This window comes from Chionomys nivalis, chromosome 14 (genome assembly GCF_950005125.1).
Source record: "Chionomys nivalis chromosome 14, mChiNiv1.1, whole genome shotgun sequence".
Classification (NCBI taxonomy): Eukaryota; Metazoa; Chordata; class Mammalia; order Rodentia; family Cricetidae; genus Chionomys; species Chionomys nivalis.
The window spans coordinates 27,548,723-27,570,004 of record NC_080099.1 but is presented as its reverse complement, the minus strand read 5'-3'; the positions used below and the strand labels follow the sequence as shown (position 1 = coordinate 27,570,004).

The 21,282-nt window shown below is 43.3% G+C and overlaps 1 protein-coding gene across 2 annotated transcripts in view; it reads left to right on the top strand.

The window, feature by feature from the left end:
- The first annotated feature begins 10,408 nt into the window (after positions 1–10,408).
- Positions 10,409–21,282, top strand: part of Megf10 (multiple EGF like domains 10) — a 154,120-nt gene continuing 143,246 nt past the window's right edge. Inside the window, exon 1 of one of the 2 annotated variants that reach the window (XM_057788613.1) lies at positions 10,409–10,885. The gene's annotated coding sequence lies outside the window, so the exon portion shown is untranslated. Of the gene's footprint in view, positions 10,886–17,686; positions 17,741–21,282 lie in introns of those variants that run through there. The other variant, XM_057788614.1, reaches the window with a different exon arrangement.

The following is a 21,282-nucleotide window of genomic DNA, read 5'->3' as shown; positions in this document are numbered from 1 at the left end:
ACGTCTACTATTGTCTTGCAGCAACAAGGGACAGTTCTATGTTAGAACATGCTTCAGTCATAGTTCAGAAAAGAGTACCCAAAACATCCCAGGTGTTTAAAGCAAAGAATACAATACAAAAACCCAGAAGCTTCCATAGTAAGGGCTGAAGGAAGGCGAGTTGAGTCAACTTTTTAGTGTGCCACTTCCAAAAATTTGAGAGTCTGTGTGTTTTAGAGCTAGGAACATATAAACAACGGACTCGACTTGGGGAACTTTGTGCCTCCAGGTGTTTGGAAAGGCAAGAGACAGAGCCATTGCAAAGACCTAGGAGACCGAGGCTGTCCCTTCTATTGCTGCCAGAGAAAGAACCTATTCCTCTGATCACTTTCAAAAGCTGTGTGAGTTTGTCTGTCGGATGTAGCCTAATCATGCAACCAGAACTTTGCTATAGCACTGGGGGTAGGGGCGGGAGGAAGCTTCACAGGTTTTTAGCCTCTGCAATATGGGAAACAGGAAGAATTTATGAAATCAGATAGGTGTCAATAGACATATCTGACAGAAAAAGTGAACACTATTCAAATGTTTATTTATTTGAAACTGTTTTTTTTTTCTTCTGTGCTGAGGATCAAAGCCAGGACCTTATATACATTGGTCAAGCATTTCACCACTGAACTATATCTCTGCCTTCCCCTTTAATTTTAAGGATGTAACTGTGTTCTTGAAGTCTTGAGTGTGAACTATATATTCTATAGGAAACGATAATTGTAAGACTTTTGGTGATGAAAACCATCTGAAGCTCCTAGCCGTGTTTGTCACAAGGGATTGGTTCCAGCTGCTAGCTCATAGGAATCAATGGCCTCTCACATCGTCTGACCCAGCAGAACTTCTCCACTGAAGGACAGTTAGCCTGAGGGCTGCCCAGGGCTGCCGAGCAGGCCTGGCCAACCAGAGCAGCCTTGCTGAGACTCCAGTCCCCTTGCTTACCCCAGCATACATATAAGAAAATTCATCTTTATCTTAGTGTATTCTGAAAAAGGCTGAAAAACACTGCATTTTTGACATAGGAGCCTTTTGTCATTTTAATAGGAATAGCATTCCAGAGCATGAAGGCTCCCAAGTGAATTAATACCTGGTAAGGGTCAAGAAAGGCTTTCCCTGGGCAGTTGCTCTTCTCTTGTGTGGACACAAGGTGCTCACAGAAGGCAGTAACTCACAGGGTATAATAGTTAACACCCCAGAGGATAATGATAGGTAAATAATAAAGAAAGTTGACATAAATTTCCTTGGACTTCTGGAAAAGTTAGAGACTTGATTAATTCTTTACCTGTAGCTTCTCTTCCCCTTTCTTTGTTTTTATAGCAGGAGTGAGCTAATAATTACAGTCGGGGAGAAGATCTTGCTTCTGCTGAGAGCTGTATTTGGACAACTCTGTGGTTTGTGCATTAAGTGAATTAAGTAAATTCATTCTCTGGGGATTCCAAATTTGAAAGTAGTTTCTTTCTTAGAAAAAAAATCATTTCTTAATGGAAAATAAAAATCCCCTACTGAGTTATAAAACTTTGGTTCCAAGTATTTTCATTGTATTTGAGAATGATGATGCATTTGGGCATTTCCTGGTACCTGAGATGTATCAGTAAGCACAGTAGACACAGGTCTTTCTTGGGGAGCTTATGGTCTAGCTAGGGCAAAACAGCAACCAAACGATACATGTGATGAATAGGTAAATCGTGTAGGACGTCAGAAGGTGGAAAGGGACACAGAAAAAGAAGGAGAAAGAAAATAAAAAGTAGGGCACGGAAGAGAGAATGAAGTTGTGCTGGGAAAGGTGGGATTGGCTGTAAATAGAGAAGAGCATTGAGAAAATGGGTGGTGTAGGATGGGCCTTAAATGACCCCCACGGGTATGGGATGAGGATTTGGTCACCAACGCAGCCTTCTCCAGAGGTGTGGCCTTTGCATGAGGAATCAGTCCATGGATTGAGAACTTGATTGGTTTGTGAGAAAGACTTTGTCAAGGAAGTGAGCTTTTCCCTCTGCCACAAAGTGAGCAATTCTGCTCTTTATGCATTCTCTGTCATGATGCTCTGCATTACCTCAGGCCTAGTAGAGGCAAATGGACCAAAACCTCAGAAAGCACAGGCCAAAACAAACCACTCTTCCTTTGTGTTGATCTATTTCACGGAAAAAGTCAGGTGACAGGCTTCATGTTCCATGTAGAGAACAGCAAGAGCTCAAAGGAGAAGAGTGAGCTGTGTATGTACATATATAAACGCACATATATAAATCTTTTATTATTCATTTTATGTCCCGGCTCTAGTTTCTTCTCTCAGTTCCTCCCCACCTCTGTTTCAACCTCCCAATCCACTCTTCCTCCATTTCTGTTTAGGAAAGGGCAGGTCTCCCATGAGTATCAACAAACTTGGCATGTCAAGTTGCAGTAAGACTAAGCACCTCCGCATGTATTAAGGCTGGGTAAGGTGAGCCCGTATGGGCAAGGGTCCCAAAAGGCAGTAAAAGAGTCAGAGACAGCTCCTGTTCCCTCTGAGGACCACGCTACACAACTGTAATACATGTGCAGAGTGTCTAGGTCAGTCCCGGACAAACATGGTATATACTCATTCATACGTGTATATTAACTGTAAGACAAAGGATAACTATGCAGCCATCCACAGACCCAGAGAGACTAGGTAACAATGAGGGTTCACGGGGAGGGGGACACCTGGATCTCCCTGGGAAGAGGAAATAGAAGAGATTTCATGACTCAGGAGCTTATGGGTATAAAATCTCCTGAAGCATCCTAAACACTTTCAGGGTTGAAAAAGTTAGGGCCAGTGAGATGATTCAGTGGGTAAAGGTGCTGGGGCCCACACAGTGGAAGAAGAGAGAGTTCTGTCACCTGGCTCGGGTTTGATGGATGGCCCCACCCTAGGGGGTGTGCATCTTTTTCTTCTTCGTTTCACTCCCCCCTTCTCATCTTTCCTCTTTTGAAGTCCACCTTTCTAGTTTCTCTCAGAGTGGAGTGGTCCTGGAGGAAGGATGAGGGAGAAGATGGAATCTCCTGATTGGTCACAGGTTCTGTGGTCCTCGCTGGATGGGGAGTCCCGTCTGGGGCAGCTGTCTGGAAGACAGTGTCTAGGTAGGTCTTCCAGGAGTCCCATCTGCCCCACTGCCTTTTCAGGTCTCCCTGCCCCTCTGTTAGCAGGTAGCTCTGTGGATAGAAAAGTAACAAGATTTCTTCAACCCAGATACATCCAAAGGTACATACGTCTCTCTAAGGAAACACAAACTCTTGTCTCATCAGATAGTGCAGTTAGGAACACCACACCGTCTCTTTCCTACAGCCTCCCTTCTGTTCAAAAGCGTGGAGGGGTAGGGAGAGGGGGAGGGGGGCATCTGCTCCTCTAAATGAGCAGACATCTACAGCTGGAGATGCCAGCGCCAGTGCCCAGCCTGTACCTCTCATCACGGCTTCTTTTCCTTCCCTCATTGTTACCTGTTGTAGGGAAGGAAGAAATATTTCCCCTCTTTCTTGTATTGGGGAAGAAAATGCCTTAAGGTGGGTAACAACTTCTCCATAGCCGGAATTCTGAGGACTCTTCGGATTCCTTAGATCTTCCCTATAGGAGTAAAGATAAGGTAGTGCCAGGGCAGCGCCAGTGCTTGCTGGCACTAAGAGGGCTGTTTTCTCATGTCTTCCAGTAAATTCGGAAAGGGCTGAGTTTGGAGTGACTCCCAGTACAAGGACCACTCACCGTCCTTGGCTTTGCAATGATGGCTGGAGTTTCCAAAGAACTAGAAAGTCCCCTTCACTCTCCTGTGCTGATAGCAAGTGCCCCTGCTGACTCCCAGTCTGGTGGTCACAGGTCAGGGCTTTGTTCAGTATCTTACAGATGGTTCAGCATCCATTTCCTCTTGTTTTCTTTGGGAGCATTTCATCTCCCCACTTGTCTGTGCTCTTGAAGAAATCAAGTACAGGCGTCTGCCCCATTGTGGGTGCTTGAAGACTTGAAGAACCAAATTGTTTTTGTTTTCCCAGGACATTCAGGATATAATGTGAAACCCTGGCTCAGTCGGATAAATTGCCTCCCCTGTGACTTTGATCTTGAAAGCTCGAAGAGAGAACTGAGAAAAGAAATGGTTCAAGTTCATTAATGTCAGCTGGCACAGACTGCGCAGCCTGTTTCTGCTCCAAGGTCACGGCTTTGATGCTTTTTTCTGTCCTCCAGAGGTGTCCTTGCTTTGTCCCACAGCTGCCTCTTCTTCTGGAATCCTTCAATCATCTCCCTTGGATTTGTTTCTATTCAGTCAGATAGAGCTGGCCTCTGTTGCTGAGAAACAAGAACCCTGCCTGACACAGGAAGTATTCATATTGCAGACTAAGGGAGATGATGCCACGGGAACTTTCTTTCTTTCTTTCTTTCTTTCTTTCTTTCTTTCTTTCTTTCTTTCTTTCTTTCTTTCTTTCTTTCTTCCTTCCTTCCTTCCTTCCTTCCTTCCTTCCTTCCTTCCTTCCTTCCTTCCTTCTTTCTTTCTTTCTTTCTTTCTTTCTTTCTTTCTTTCTTTCTTTTTTTCTTTCTTTCTGTTACACATGTCATTGTCATAGACACCCTCAAACATTTTCTATATGTTTTTTACATCAATGTCCTCATTATGCAGAATACTTAGGCATATTTAGTACAAATTGTAATGATCAAGCGTGTCGAACATGGTGATGCAGAACACCAATGACAAGAAGGCCTCTTTCCCTTTCCTCTGCCGTGTTTTAGTCTTGGAGACAGAATGGGAGACAGAACCCATTTCTTCTTAACTACTCCCAATGATGTTGCCACTCTGCAAGAAGTCAACTTTTGCAAGACTATCCCAGATAGGCATGCTGTCTGTCCAGAGATGCCTGACACAGTATCACACCCAGACACACATCAACTGCCAGTCTGGATACACTCAGAACTCACTGAAGTAAGTGAGTATTGGAAGAGACTGGAACTTTGCAACTTGGGTTGCAGTTTTAGGAAAAAAAAGGGTTGCAGTTTTAGGAGCAGAGGTATTTTTCTAGGAGTTTGATAAATGCAGGCCCCTCCCCAGATACAGAACTGGAATCATATATTTAAAGTTGTTAGTTGATTAACAAGCATATTAAAATTTGAGAACCATCGACGGAGGGAAGCATCTTGGAACATTGTGAAAGAGTAAGGATTGTTTCATGAAATTGTTTCTAATTATATGCACAGGATATTACAAATTTGATTATGATGATAAATCTATTTCTTGCCATGGATCGCATTAATTTTGTTTAAAGCAGTGAACTAGAGGAAATGGCTATATATAGATGGAATTCCATTGTCCCTCTTTATAAGAACACCAGGATTCACTCACCAGAGGCATGCTGCCACGTGGAGATGGACATCTGGACATCTCCCCTAACCCACAGGACCAGGCTCACGTGCTACAGATATGATTTTCTTTTTTTTTCTTTTTTTTTTTTTTTTGGTTTTTCGAGACAGGGTTTCTCTGTGATTTTGGAGCCTGTCCTGGAACTAGCTCTTGTAGACCAGGCTGGTCTCGAACTCACAGAGATCTGCCTGCCTCTGCCTCCCAAGTGCAGATGTGATTTTCTTGTGCATTGCCTTATCCTTCTGTCTCTTCCAATGCCTTTAAAAAGAAAAATCCTTTTAAAAACCAAAACAAGACAACAATGTAAAGGGAAATCCTTTTAAAAAGCAAAAGAAAACAACAATAAAAAGAGAAATCCTTTAAAAAAACAAAAATATATGACAAACATCCTTAAAAGGGGAATGAACAAAAGTCTAGAACATAAAGAAAACTGTTAGTATGAAATAGTAAAGAGGACACCCATGGGCAGACCTTCCACTTTTCCAGTTCTTTCCATCCAGGGAAGATACAACCATTCCCACTTCTGTGTGTTTGGGCTGCAGGAAGAAGGCAATTTGTGTTTCCTTAAGAGCCTCTAAGTTCCCGAGTAAAAACTCCAAGAACACACAAACTCTACAGTGCAGGTTTTAAATGTTCCGTGGGGAAATGTTTAACTGTAGCACATGGGTGGACTTTGGAGAGCCACAGCAGGTATCAGATGATGAGAAGTTTTATTTTTGTTTTCTATTTATTTTTTTATTGATTTTTATTGAGCTCTACATTTTTCTTTCAGCTCCCCTCCCTGCTGATTAGGAGGTTTTAAAGTCAAGCCTGGGGTCAGTCTTGCTCCTGCGAGTTATCAGTTTTAGGATCATGGCTAAATCAGTTGCCCTTTCTGAGTCTTCGTTTTTCTATCGGTAAAACAGAAATAAAGATACATGCCTCTTCCCATTGTTAGGACTGAATCAGACAAAAACATGTTAATTTTGTGCCATGTTTCTAAATATAAACTCTCTAATTCTCTTTCCTATTCCTTTTTATTCCTAATGGACTTTTTTGAAATTAAAATATAATTATATTATTTCCCTCTTCCCTTTCCTCCCTCCAAAATCTTCCTAACCTTTGCTCCTTCTTTGAGCCATGGCCTCTTTTTCTTTAATTTATATATATGAGATATATATGTATGTGCACACATTATATACATTATATTATATATACATATACGCACAAATATATAAATACAGCTTTCTCAGTATGTTTTGTGTTACTTGTATATATTTACATATTGTTACTATTTTTTAGTTTCTTAAAAAGATTTCTTTATATTTATTTAATGTACAGTGTTCTGCCTGCACACCAGAAGAGAGCACCAGATCTCATTATAGATGGTGGTGAACCACCATGTGGTTGCTGGGAACTGAACTCAGGACCTCTAGAAGAGCATCCCTAGAAGAGCTGAGCGATCTCTTCAGCCCCATATGTGTGTTTTTTCAAGGCTGATCACTTTGTATTAGATAACCAATGAGGGCACTCATCCCTGGGAAAGACTATTTTTCCTGGTCTTGGCATATCTTAGTTTCCTTAGCTCTTTGTCTAGGAGTAGGGTCCTGGGAATTTCCCTCTTGCACATCAGAATGTCTTCTGGTATTTTGCTTGTTTGGGTCTTGTTTAGGTAGCCTTATTATTTAGGCATGATGGGCAAAGCTTCTCTGTCATTTCTAGGAGTCACAATTTCTATGTCAAAATCTCATAGCATCTTTGGCTCTCCCAGTCCTTCTGTCCCTACTTCTGGGATGCTCCGTGAGTCCTAGATGTAGCGGTTTTATTATAGATGTATCTTCCGGAGCTCAGCACTCCACAATCAGTTGTTCTTTGCATTTGACCAGTTGTGATTTTCAGTCATGGATTCTGCCTATTATAAAGAGATGTCTCTTGGATGAGGCGTGTCACAGGGATGGGGCGTTGAGGTTTCAGAAGCCCATGCCAGGCTGCTTCTCTCTCTCTCTCTCTCTCTCTCTCTCTCTCTCTCTCTCTCTCTCTCTCTCTCTCTCTGTGTGTGTGTGTGTGTGTGTCTCCCTCTCTCCCTCCTGTTTGTGGATCAGATGTAAGCTCTCAGCTACTACTCCAGCGCTATGCCTGCCTAACACCATGTTTCCTACCCTGATGGTCAGACACTCATCCTCTAGAACTGAAACAAGTCCTCAATGAAATGCTTTCTTTTATAAGTCCCTTGGCCATGGTGTCTCTTCACAGCAATAAAACAGTGATAAAGACATGACCTAAGGTATGTAGGTATCTAAAGGTCCTGGCCTAGTAACTCCTACTGTTTTTATTCAGAGGTGCTTTCGGTGTCCTACCCAGTAGAATAGGTAAGAAATTAAAGGTGAAAAACTGAATTTATTTGTGTGTAGAAAATCTGAAAGATGCTTTTAAGATGAAAACAAAAGCAAAAACCACTGGAATTAATGAATAAGTTTAATCAAGTTGTATAATATGAAGCTACCCCCAACAGTTATTTCTTTGTACCAGCCATAAACAATTGGAAATTAGAATTCCAAAATATTTTTGTTTACAATAGCATCACAAATTGCTAAATTACTTCCAAATATATTTTAAAAGATATGCAAATTCCCATGCCGAAAGCTATAAAATATTCATGAGAGGAATTAAAGAGTACATGAGTTAATGAAGATATAGATGTTTGTAGGTTGCAGGATTCAGTGTCAATCATATAGCAATCCTCCTTAAGTTGACCAGTGAGCAAAAAACAGAAGAAAAAGAAATTGTTTGGTTGGTTCAAGGCACTTAGTTCTAAAATCAGGTTTTTTGTACATATTCATAAGTGGTTTTTATTTTTATTAATTTTTTTTATTTTTGAGACAGTGTTTATCTGTAGTGTTTGGTGCCTCTCCTGGAACTAGCTCTTGTAGACCAGGCTGGCCTCGAATTCACGGATATCCACCTGCCTCTGCCTCCCAAATGCTGGGATTAAAGGTGTGCATCATCACCACTGAGCCTAAAATCAGTTTTTAAAACTGCGACAGGTAACTCTGAAGTTCACATGGAAAATATACACTAACAGCCACCCCCCCCCCAACAAAGTAGGCGAGCTAAACAAAGTTAGAAACAAAAGAGAATAAAGTTTGAAGACTTATTTTACTTAAACTAGGTGGTCATCAACACTTATTAAATAAGGAAACCATTTGTGGTGCTATCCGAACAGCTGAACAGAACTCAGGACTGAAAAAGAGACAAAGTTTGGATTTGGGTAACATAGGTAATGAATTTTAAGACATGTTGAGTGAAGGAAGTCAGACACAGAGTCTGTACCATGTACTGCCATATGCATGCAATACTAGAAAAGATGCATACAATATGTGGCTACAGGAAATAATTCAGAGGGGCTGACAAGATGGTTCAGGAAGTAAAGCTGCTTGTTGTCAAGCTTGATGACCCGTATCTGATTCCCTGGGCACACCTAGTGGAAGGAGAGAGCATGCTTTGACAGGTTGTCACTGACCTCCACACCAACATCCCCAACTACAACCAGATACAGAAAAAGACAATAAAACGGTAAAGAAGACCTCACTGGACAAAACAGAGGTAAATCTGGAAGTTAACTTTTGGGGTAGGATGGGGTGGTATGGAATTATTGGTGTTCTCACTTGTTAATGGCTACCCAGATGCTCATATTGTTCAAAACACACCAAATTGCACACCACACCCAGACCAATAGGCTGAACGCACATTTAAACTGATAGAAACAGAAGGAAAGTGGAATAGTAGACTTTTATTTTTTTAAAGTCAAGCTTTGGGGAATAAACGGTATGAACTGGTGTTAGTCCGAGAGCTGTAGAAAACTGCCGTATGCAGAAGTCACTTCAAGGCCTATTTGTCCTAATATCAGAGTTCAGATTCTGGGCAAGCAAGGTCTGTGGGCCCTAGCGCCATCAGGGCCTACTTGTGAGCAGGGTTTGAATGACCTTCCCATCCGAACTGTAGGGCTTGTGGCAAAGGCACTATCTTCCAAAGATAAGTGAAGGTAACACCTAGTTAACTAGCTAGACAGAGATGACAGAGAGACAACAAACAGGCAAGCAACGGGCCAGCTAAAAGGAGGTCTTCCTAAGATAAGTGAAGACACTATTTCCAGAGCCCAACTATGACACCCAGTCAACCAGACAGACAGACACCTCACAACAAATGGTCCTCGCCAGTGATTCCGGGGAACTGCAAAGACGATGGGGGCAGGTGCAGTTCTAGCATTTTCACTTTGCCTCAGGAAATAAGAGTGTTCCTTCATTTCCATATGAATTTACTGAACACAATCTGGAGTCCGGATTAACTGCGAAGAAGAAAAACTCGGCGCGCCTGTAAACTTGGAGGCTTTTCTGGAAAGAGCGTCTGTTACACCAGAAAGAGAAACCTGGAGGGAGAGACTTGTCTGGCTATCTGGCGTTGAGAATGGGACCCTCGGCCGCGTTCCTGTGTGTTTGGAAGTGAGTAGAATTAAGAAACTACTGCCTAACAACTAGAAAGCTTTGTCTGGTTCGGGGTTGTCCGGTCGCGAAGGAATTCTTCAGTTTGGAGGGGAAGTGGGAGGTGGAGCCGGCGTGTTCGGTCTATTTCCCCCCCCCACACCCCCCCTCGCCCGTCTCCCGGGCCTCCTGGGCGGTCGGCAGAGGGAGCTATTCCCCAAGAAATCGTGGAGCGGGGACCTGGCAGCCACCCGGCGGGAGTTCGGTGATGGGGAAGCTGTCCCTCCGCCCGCAAAGCTGGGGGGTCACCCTCCAATCGCCTCCTTCTTCCCTCACCACCTTCGCAGCCACTTAGCTGCGGCTCGACGCACCGTGGCCCGGCCTAGTCTCCATCCCTTCTCGGTCCCACTTTTGCGCTCTCGCACATGGGGGGACGCTCTGTCCTGTCCACTTGGCGGGCGCTAACCCTGTCCCTCAAATCTTTGTAGAGAGTCTAGATAGCCCCCCCCCCCCCCGGAATACTTTGTCGCGGGGTTAGCACTGGCACCGTGTCGGGCACCGCACTACGCTATCAATCTCTCAAGTCCCGCGGTGACTCCAAGTTTGCTAACTTCGTGTTTGGGTCACTGAAGGGGTTCCAGGAGTCCGGCCAGAAGGAGACTTCAGGTTTGGAGGGACTGCGAGCGAGCGACACCCCTCCCTCCTCCCCAGAGGCCACTGTCCGGGAGGCAGCAGCTGCAGCAGCGGCAACTGCTCGCATCCCAGCCCGGCTCCGGTTACTGCTTTCCTCCTCCAGCATCTCCAGCCAGATAGGGAAAACCTTGTTCAAGTTTGCAGCAGGACCCGGTCTGTGTTCGAAACTGGGGCTCGAGGACCGGACCCCTTCCCCGAGCCCCCATCTTCCGAACCTAAACAAGGGCCACAAACATCGCTTTCTCCTGGGACTCTGCTTGGAGGCTAGCGGCGCTGTTGAGAACAGATTTTGAATCTGGGCTGGAGTGGGTGAAGACCAGTGGAAAACAGGTTGCGCTGCCAATCACAGCATCTCCGGACCCGGTAAGAGTTAAACAAACTCAACTCTGGAGGCCATTGGGCTTGGAGATTGCTGGGAGGCTTCTTTGGGGCTGGAGGGCACGTCTCCCTTTAACCAGGGTTCCTTGGTGCAAGGGAAGCAGGACACGGATGGTTTGTCTGCTTCCCAGGGATTTATTGACATTGTTTGTGTTTGGTTTTGTTATCTGGGACTCCAGGGAAGCTCTCCTCGTTATGCATTTTATTTTGTGTGTTTTGTGTCTCTGTGTTGCTTTGCCTGTGTTTGCTCACGTTGATTGTGACATTGGGGGGTGCAGGGAGATTTGGGGGACATCGGAGACTTGGCCTTCCTCTCAGGTCTGCCTTATACTACTCTGGGTTCTTGTTTTCTAAACTTTTCTTTCTTTAGTACTTGATATTCAGATTGCATTTGTGGGCAGGGGCCCTCTTCCTGCCTTTAGGGGTGTCGGGGTTCAGGTAGATTCACAGACCTTTGGGTCCTTGTTTCTTGGGGGAACGCTGACAGGGATACCTATTTATTTGAGTGAACTGTGCCCCCGTGGGCCATTTTCTTTTAAATCTCTTCACTCTAGGAAGTTCACACACCCGGCTTGGGACTTTTTGTCTTCATTTTTCTTTCTGCAAGTATTTTCCTGAATAACCTACTGAATAGAAACAGGGGAAGCGTGTTTGCTGCTTCTTTCACACAGAACCTCACTCGAATCCCCACAGTTTTAAAGAGACAGTGAAAGCCTGGAATTTTCTAGGCCTGAATGAGGCACCATTTCTGCTTTTGGAGCAATAATAGCCACACTGTGCCTGGGCAGACAATGACATCTTTGGTTCCTTTATGCCAGGTCTTACTTTGTATATAGTATTCTCAGATAAAACCCCGCATTCCTGTTCCTTATGGATAAAAAGAGCAAGCCACATGACATTGCCCAGAAATGCCATCAGCCTGACTGGCATGCTCCAAGGAGTCAGTTTATACCCTGCTTTTGGTTTGCTTACAAGGCCAAGGAACTCCCGGGGTAAACTGCTAGGATCAGGTGATCTGGATTCAAGGCTCCACTCTGCTACTTGGCAATTGTGTGGTTTGGTGTAGCTTATTAACACACCTGTATGCCTGTCTATAAAATTAAGGTGAAATAATGGTGCTCACTCTAGAGCTAAAGAAGTTAGTGCATGGGAAGCCCTGACAAGGTCCACACAGAGGAGGGGTTGGCTATTATTATTATTATTACTTTATTGAGCCAGCATTAGTGGTCATGTTGCTTTTATTCTCCCTTTTGTTGGCTCTCGTTAAGTACTAGCTGACGCTTCTATGGAGAAGGACTTTGAAGGCTGATCTCATCTGCAGGTTTCACCACTGCCTTGGATATGATGGGTTGCTAGGATTGGTTCACATACGTTCTTGGCAGTCTTTCGGTAGAGTGGAAAGTGTATGTGGAGGGCTGGGATCTGAAGCTAGTTCATGACTGGATGCCAAAGACTGTGGGAAGTGACAGTCTCTACACTTCCTCTGAAATCTTTCGCATTGGCATCGTTTCTTTAGCCTATGTTTAAAAGGTCAATTATTCATTCAAACATTTATGAAGCATCTTTTATACTTCAATGGGTTTTGTACTCATTTCTTTGGTTTTATTTTCAAAATGAGTATGTGTAGTTGCTTTATGACCCTCTCTGCCCCACTTCCTTTTAAATATGCCAACGTTGTCTTCAAGTGGCGGTAAGCCTCTATAAAGCAAATCCCGAACACTTCAGACACAAATCTCAACGCTGATTCAATGCACACACAAGCACATAGCACTGAGTCTTTCAATGAAGTTTTCAGTGTGACCTCAGGCAGCTTGCTCCTCTGTTTGACATCAGTTTTATGGTGCGTGAGTTTGTGCGTGTTGGGGGAGGTAGAGAAAGGGCTTGGGTATGCCTTTCAGTTTTAAAAGCTTTCCTATTGATAACCTTACTTTATTGCTGGCTGTGTTTTACACCCCTTTCCTACTTTCAACATTTGTTTGGGGTAAATGAGTTATGTAACGTCCATATTTGCAGGCTAACTAATGATAAGTAGAAAGGGGGATACATTAAGCCCGCTTATATTCCATCAGCTGCCTTCAGACTCTGGGGTATATCAGAAGCATGAAGAGAATTTGTTTAAAAATAATAGATTTTTTTTTGCTATGGGAAATTACCAACACTTGTTTATTTTTTAAAATTCTAAACAAATAACAGTTTCTTATGATTCATCCATGTGTAAACCTTGGCCACTTCATGATTCAGAAAGTCTTGGGTGGAGCTGAGCACATCCAGAGAGTCCCAAGGTGGTTGTGATGCCAAAGAGAGTCGCTTGCTCATTTCACGGTGGTGGATTTGCCTTCTTCCGATTGGTGCTTTAGTCTGATGAGACATGTCTAAAATATAGATCTGATCACATGATCCCCTTGCTTAAGCTCTTGACAGATCACTAGGTGGTGATCATCAGAGTCTCATAGGGGCTTGTTGAAAATGCGGTCCCCCAGTCAGGGTTGGAGGAAGACCGTGTTCTAGCACAAAGCCCACTGTTAGCCTTGTTGCTGTCCCTCAGAGACTACCTTTGTACCATCTTCTGTGCTGTTCTCTGTATTCTTGCTTCCAGCATTCCAGCCCCTGCAGACCTCATTATGTTCCCAAAAGCACTGCACCCATTCATTTCTTCATGGCCTCGTGGTGAGATGGTTCTTTCTGTTGGGAATGTTTGTGGCCTTCTTTTCTGTGTAAGCAATTGTCTGCTTTCTATTTATCTTTGAAGATACGCTCAAATCAGACTTTCCCTCCGATCTTTCTATTTCTCCCATGAGCAGTGTGTATCATGTGAGTTACCATTCATCTCTGTGGACAGCTTTCATAGAGCACAGGTTATGTTGTTATCTGAATGACATTCCCAGCAGGTTGGTGAGTTCTTCTTTCCTTTAGGAAAGACCTTACTCAAGAGGCTGGAATGTAGAAGTTATGTAATAAATGCCCCTCAAAAATTGGGAGAATAACAAATGAATGAATAGTAGCTGGTGGTTTCCACACAAAATGTTAGGAATAATTCCTATGTATCTATTAGGAGTGGTAGAGAAGTGAGCACAGAATTTACTACTTGTCTGGACATGATCTATAAAGTTATTAGGGAAGAAAACACTCTGTCCCAGTGGTCATCAACCTTCCTAAGGCTGTAACACTTTAATACAGTTCCTCATGTGGTGACCCCCCAACTGTGAAATTATTTCATTGCTGCTTCATAACTGTAATTTTACTACTGTTATGAATCATAATGTAAATATCTGATATGTGATTCCCCAAGAGGGTCATGACCCACAGGTTGAGAATGACTTATCTAGACTATCTTAAGTGGATTTGTGAAACACCACACAATACCGGAGTCATGCTGCATGCTCAACATCACAGTAGGTGCTAATGTATGGCAGAGAGATACAATTAGACATTGGGATGGTTTTGTTTGTGATTAACAGTGTCCTGGTGCTGAAGTGAGATGCCAATATCAATAAAAATTAGCCAATATTGCCCCCATGCTTTTCAGTGTATAAGGCACTTTGGCATATGTGCAGTAACTAATTCAGTACTGTTACTCACTTTCCCACAAGGATACATCCCTGGAAGCAGGTCTAAATACAGGGCTGTGTGATGTGAGGGATGCTGGCCAGCAAAGGTCAGAACAGGCCAGAATGCTCTACTTCTGCTTCGTTGTCCAGACACGGCATCCAGCTTGTCCTCCGTTCTTGAACTTTCCTTTCTTAAGCATTGTCTGCTTGGATTATTTCCTCCTCGTGTAAGCAAAAGTTAGCCCGTTCAAGGTCAATTAGCATCCAATTCTGTGGAAAGCTTTGCCTATTCTAGCATCCGTAATAACTTCCGCCTCTGTCTCACATTAAATTTATGAGTAAAATTCTTCTTATAATTGCCTGTCGAGGTTTTATTTTTTCTGTTTCCACTAATTTTTTTCTAAGAATCAATTATGCAAATGGGAGCAAATGCTGCAGCAGCAAAGCTGAACTCGTGGCTCATGGAAACCCCACATACAGCAGATACGGAGGAATTCCATTCACGGGTGGGAGGCAGCAGCATCCTTGAGTGAGCACACATACCTGCGGCTGTCCAGTTGCGAACACAGCAGCTGAATGCATTGCTCGACTCCCTTGTTCTCAAGAATGTGGACCGAGTATTTACTTTCAAAACTTAGTTTTAAGAATTGATGTAAAGCCGGGTGGTGGTGGCGCACGCCTTTAATCCCAGCACTTGGGAGGCAGAGGCAGGAGGATCTCTGGGAGTTCGAGGCCAGCTTGGTCTACAAGAGCTAGTTCTGGGACAGGCACCAAAGCTACAGAGAGACCCTGTCTCGAAAAACCAAAAAAAAAAAAAAAAAAAAAAAAAAGAATTGATGTAAGACTCACTGAATCCTCAGGATTCACCAATCACAATGCTTTGCCCCCAGTGACCTCTTTCTGCCTCAGCACCTCCCTGCTGCACATCTTGCCCGGACTTGTGTGAATTTGCACTCCCTCACTCGCCCATCCATCCATTCTCCAAATCTGAAACCTTTCTGTTTATCTCTTGCCCATGTACAGCACTGAAGATCAGTTTCATGATGACCATTCTTACTGCTTTTTAACATGATTTTTGTGAAGGGTTAACTCAGGAGCTGAAAGAATTGAACAGGCTAAGCACAGGAGAGCGCAATATTCACACCAGTGGTGTTTTATCTTATTGAACTTTATGTGCACAATTGTCAGCGCCATGAGGCTGCTCCTGGATGATAAATGCCATGCCCCGAGCCAGTCTGGAAGAGTGGCTGTGACACCACATCCTGTAGTTAGCACTATTAATGTCTATTGATTTCTCTCCTATTTCATTTTTAATGATTTATTCTCCCAGATAAAGAAACTATGTAAAGCATTCTAACCACCTCAATTTCCTCCTCAGAGAGCAATAAATCATTTCCCACCCCCATAAGACAAGGGAAATAGAATTCCAGTGTGGAGTGCCTCATCTTGCAAGGTGTGTGTACAGGATATTAGCATCTGTTAGAACCATCAGATCTTGGGGGGACAGGTCTCATTGTAGGGGTGACCAAACACCGTGTCATTAATATCATACCCAACCCAGATGAACTGTGTAGATATGACCAGCTCCAAAATACAGTTGCAGGTGGTAGCTCCTATAATGGGTCTTGAATAAATTTTCCACATGCTTACTTTTTTTTGTTTGTTTGTTTTTTCTTGAGGCAGGGTCTCATATAGCTCAAACTGATACCAGGAGTGTACCACCATGTTTGGATTTTACAAAAATACTTTATTTTCAATGAGGAATTGTTGACAAGACAGGACTTTGGTTTTTTGCAAAGAACTGGTTTGAGTTTTACTTTTTCCTTCATCATATATTTATTAGGTGTATAGTGTGAAATGATAAACATTACAGTTGTTATGAAAGAGTTAATATCTTAAATTCTTATTTTAATATTTATAATATATAATACACACACACACATATACATACCCATATACTCATCCAGGTAAAGCTGGGTGTAGTCAGGGTCAAATAGGCAGGTCTGAGAGTGCCTCCTGGCTCATGCCAAGAAGAGGGCTGGGTGTACTGATGGGGAATGTTCTGCTAAGAGAAGATTTGCATAGATGGGGCTGAGCAGGCAGGGTAATAGGCTCAGCAAACACATACCAGTGGAAGCAGTGATGAACCATTTCAAAGGATTAGAGAATCATTTTTAAGGCAGCTATTTATGGAGTCCAAGGACTGATCTGTCTGTCTGTCCCTCACAGCATTATCTGAGTTCTAAAGGAATTTTACACATTTTACTGCCGTTATTTTGTTATAGAGACCAGATGTGAACACCCTCGTGAGAGTCAAATAAAAGTTGGCTTAGAGGCCTCTCCCTGCTCGTGAGAAAGCAAGCCTGGAAGGCTCTTGCCCCTTTCCACCGTGGAGGGAGTTTACAGGAAGGGGATGGATGGCCAGGACTCACAGATTCTCTAGTGTCACCACTGGAATTTAGATTTTCTCTTGACCGGTTTAAAGATTATTTTGCCACATGATGGTACTGTCTCAGCCTGAAGCTACTTACCAAAGCAGGAATGTCATTCTGTGTAGTAAAAGGCTTTGAGTCGCTGACATTTAAGGTTTGGGGATGTGAAACAAAAGTTCATATTTTAATGTTTAAAACAATATGTTAAAGATGAACTTTGAAATTTTTTTTGATGGATTGGCTAGTGTATTCTGATCAAGCAGTTATGCAAACCCACACACCAACTAAAAAATTTAAACAGAAGTTTTTAAAACTTATTGTGTGTATATGTATGGCTGGAGAGAAAACCCAATGTGTGTATCACGCTAGGCAGCCATTCTGGCTCTGAGCTACTCTCCAGCCCAACATGCTTGTGTTGTTGGTGGTGTTGTTGGTAGTGATTGTGGTTTTCTTTGGTTTGTTCTGCCTTTGGAAGCTGGCCTGGTCTGTCGCTTTCTGATGATCTCAGTCTCTGTGGCCTGCCCTAGCATCCTTCCACTCTTCCCACCCAGTCTCTTTCTCTAAAAGTCCCATGATCTTCTGGACAGCCATTAGTTGTGTTGAGTGTCCCTGTCTCCTTGCCCACATTCTTTGGTACCCTCATTTTTGCATCTTTTGCCTTCTGTATTAAGATTTATAACCTTGGAACTCAACGTAAAGCCCTGTTGGTATCTTCTTGCCTCTGGTTCATCCCTTAAACAGATGCACAAATGCCATTGGTGAGGTTGGAAGTGCTGGACACATCTATTCAGCCCATGTTCCTATACTTCAGAGGCTTGAGAACAATCTGCAGAACTGACGGCCCTCAGGATTTCAGTTTGGTAGGTGTGCCAGACCTGGGAATGTATATTCTTGGCAAGACAGGATGGTGCAAATGGCCTGGGGGGGGGGCACTAGAATTCTTGTTTGGGGTTACAGTGCCCCATTCAGATAGCATGTCGACTTTTTATTCCTTTCGATTTTTAATTTCGGTGATGGCCGGAGCGGGTCGTGGAGAATAGCTAGTCTGTGAGAAGCCGTGTCTTTCCTCCCGGCTTTGAGGGACAATGGCCATTATACAACACTGTTCATGTGACAAACGGAGAAAGACACCCATTGTTTGGGGATTGGCTGATGTTCCCCTTGGCTCTGGCTTTGCTGTCCGATTAAGCTTGGTAGCCCCGAGGAAGCAGACACACTTAAATCAGAGAGACAAAGAAAAGAGGTCAAGGCCTTCCACAGTTAAACCACTTGCAGCAATGTGTCAGGGGCAGGGTTTGGGAAGGGAAAATGCGATTCTGGGGAAGATTCATTCATCTGCGGCGTGAAGCTGTAGACACAGGACAAGGAAAACATAAACTGGTTGGAACTCCAGTGTGCCTTTGCCCAAGAAAGACTTGTTTTCTACCACTGCTTCACTGATTTATCTGATGATAGGTTTTATTATTTATTTTAGAAGCCCAAAAGTTCTCCCTCCGTAATAAACAAAGACATACTTCTTAGCTTCTTTCTCTAGGTTCATCAAGGACAGATATCTGGGATAGGGCTTAACAGAATGAACAAAGACCTGGGCTCTTTCATCATCATCACACATACTGGGCTTGGTGACAAGGGCCTGTAATCCCAGCACTAAACAGGAGGTAGAGTCAGGAGGATCAGGAGTTCAAGGTCATCTTCAGCTCCTCAGTGAGATCCAGGACAGCCTGGGGTGGTTTATCAAACATCACCGCTACCCCAAGTGTCAGTCTCAAAACCTCCCTGGATTATGACTTAATTTCTTAGAGAAAAAAAATTCTTGCGTAACGATCATTGTTGTATCTGAAGTGTTAATAATTCCCATCCAAATTAAGATTTAATAGAGATCTTGCATTTTCGAGTTACTTTTTGAGTTCAAAATACAATTAAATTCACCAGAAAGTTATCAATATGTTTTGGAAGTTATGATACTGTTTAGATACCATCCCTTACTCCCACCTCCCAGTGTGGGATTCCCATGCTAGATAGAAAGGGTTACAGACTTCCTGTAAAGATCTCATTGTGAGATCAACACCCATCCACATTCTTTGGGTCAGAAGAGGATTAAAATTCAAGGTCACATCTTTGTAAAGGTCACAGACTTTCCAATAGCCTTGTTCTTTTAGCCCGATTACCCCCTTTACGAAAAGTATGTCATTCATCCGGACTTTGCCTCTGGGTTTCTTTCAAAAGGACACTCTGTCCCTAGTTCCTGTGCATATTTGTGGGTAGCTATTCTTCTCGAGTCTTTCTTAATTTTTTTTCTTTTCAATTAGGCAAAGAACGCAGACCTGAGGGAAGCGGAAGGGGGAAAGCCTTGCTGGATGTAATAGGCTCTAGAGAGCGTATTTGTCTGGAGTGTTCAGGCAGCTGGTGCCTTGGGCAAGTAGGAATCCTTTCTCCTCTGAGATGAGAGGTTTCCTGGCTGGGAGCATTTGTCTTAAGTAGATTGGTCCACGGGAGAGGGCAATACCTGACTTACTTCAAGTCACTTAGAGCTGCTCATTAAGTCTGTATTTGGACCTTGATTATAGATTATCATTGCAAATCCATTAAAGAAGAAGAGACAAGTGGGTTGTGGAGAGGCAAGTATCTTTATTTTCATTAGCTTTCCACTCTCCTCTCTCCTGTAGTTTGTTTATCCTTTACTGAAGGGGACTCTGGTTTTGCCAGTGATATGCATGCCTTCAAAGCAGAGACAGCAAAGGGGAAACTTCACAGAGCAAAATGATCATGTTAAACACTAGCCTGATAAGTTAATTAATTTTCAGCTCATTGTCATTAGGCTGGCTCTTTGGCCCTGTTGGTGTGATGTAGAGAGAGGCTGTCACCTCAGTGCTCAGGCGGAAGGACTACTGTACTACACTTGACCTTACTTAAAGTGAAGCGTTTGCTGAAAACAATAGGGGTGTTGCCTGCTGTATCTTTGCTTTGCTTGTTATGTGTGGTCTTTTGTTTTAGTTGTTCATCCTGTCAGCAATTCATTTTGTTGTTGTCCATGTCCCACGTGGCATATTTAATCCTAATGCTGTTTCAGGGACAGGATGTTTGTTGTGACTGTGTTTTCCATCAGAATCAATGTTCTGTCCACTGAGGACTTGGGTTCAGTCAGCTGCTGCGTATACGAATGCGTTCAGCTTGCCAGAAATCCTTGAACGGTTACGTTTTGATGTGTTTGCCCCCTTTTCGTGCACTTTTCTATACTTGATGAAAAGTTAAAAAATTAAAGTCCCATGTTTACTGTGGAAATAACTTCCAGCAGTGATAGGAAGTGGTAAATTCTGGGAACCCCAATTGCCTCATAATATGGATCTTGCAGAGCTGGGTGGGTAGAATTCTAATGTCCAGGAGTTAACCCTCTCACAGCAGGAAGAGCCAAGGTGTAAAACAATAAGCCCACCCAGACATTGTGTTCGTCTAGGCAGCAAGTCCAGTACCTGAGAGGTCAACATGTTAGCAGCATTCTGTTCTAAACTCAAGAGGCCCCAACAGTTCTGTTGTCTTTTCTTACCGTCCACCCATTCATAGTAATCTGCCATGGAAAAGCAGGAAAAGATGATGTGGATCGTGGGTTCTTTTCTGACTCCTTAGATGACTGTTGTCCTAAATTCTGCTATTGGAATGCTTCCAGCACACACACACAAACGCACACATGCACACACTTACACACATACAATGATAGGCATCTCCTTCTCACCTGTCTCAACTGCCCTAGCTAAAGTCCACAGTGTTAGTGGATAAGGCAGAGGAGCATAACAACTGCCTCTTCCCGACCCGCAGCAGTCTGTCCTCCTGTTTTCTGTTATCCATCAGTGTTAGCCTGTCTAGATCATACCAGAAAGAGTCATTGCTTTTGTGGGACACGCAGCTCCGTATTTATCATATGGAATGATAGATTCAACTGGAAAAAAAATAGGGGTAATTTGTTTTCCAAAGGAGAGTTTGGCTCCTTGGCTTGGACATGAATATCCCCTCTGTGAGGGATCTGACTTTCTCTTTTGTATTCTTAATTTTGGACATTGATGTTGAAAGTTAAATATTGATTTATGTGAACATGTGATTACAGTTGTGGGATATAGAGGCAAGAATCTGATGGTCTTGGTCTACTCCTGGCCTTCTTATTCACTGTATGAAATGTGACAATCTAGTCTGAGATTCAGTCTCTATTCCTAAAGCTGTGTGACTTTGAGCAAATGGCAAATTTTCTGAGTACCTGTTCATGACCTGTGACATGATAACAGTATGTAATTCAGTTCCATGTAGCACAATGGAAAGTGCACAGTAAGCATCCAATAGCCACCCACTCTCATCATGATTCTACACCAGGTCATATAAAGCAAGGAAGAATAATGAACACATCCAGGAATTA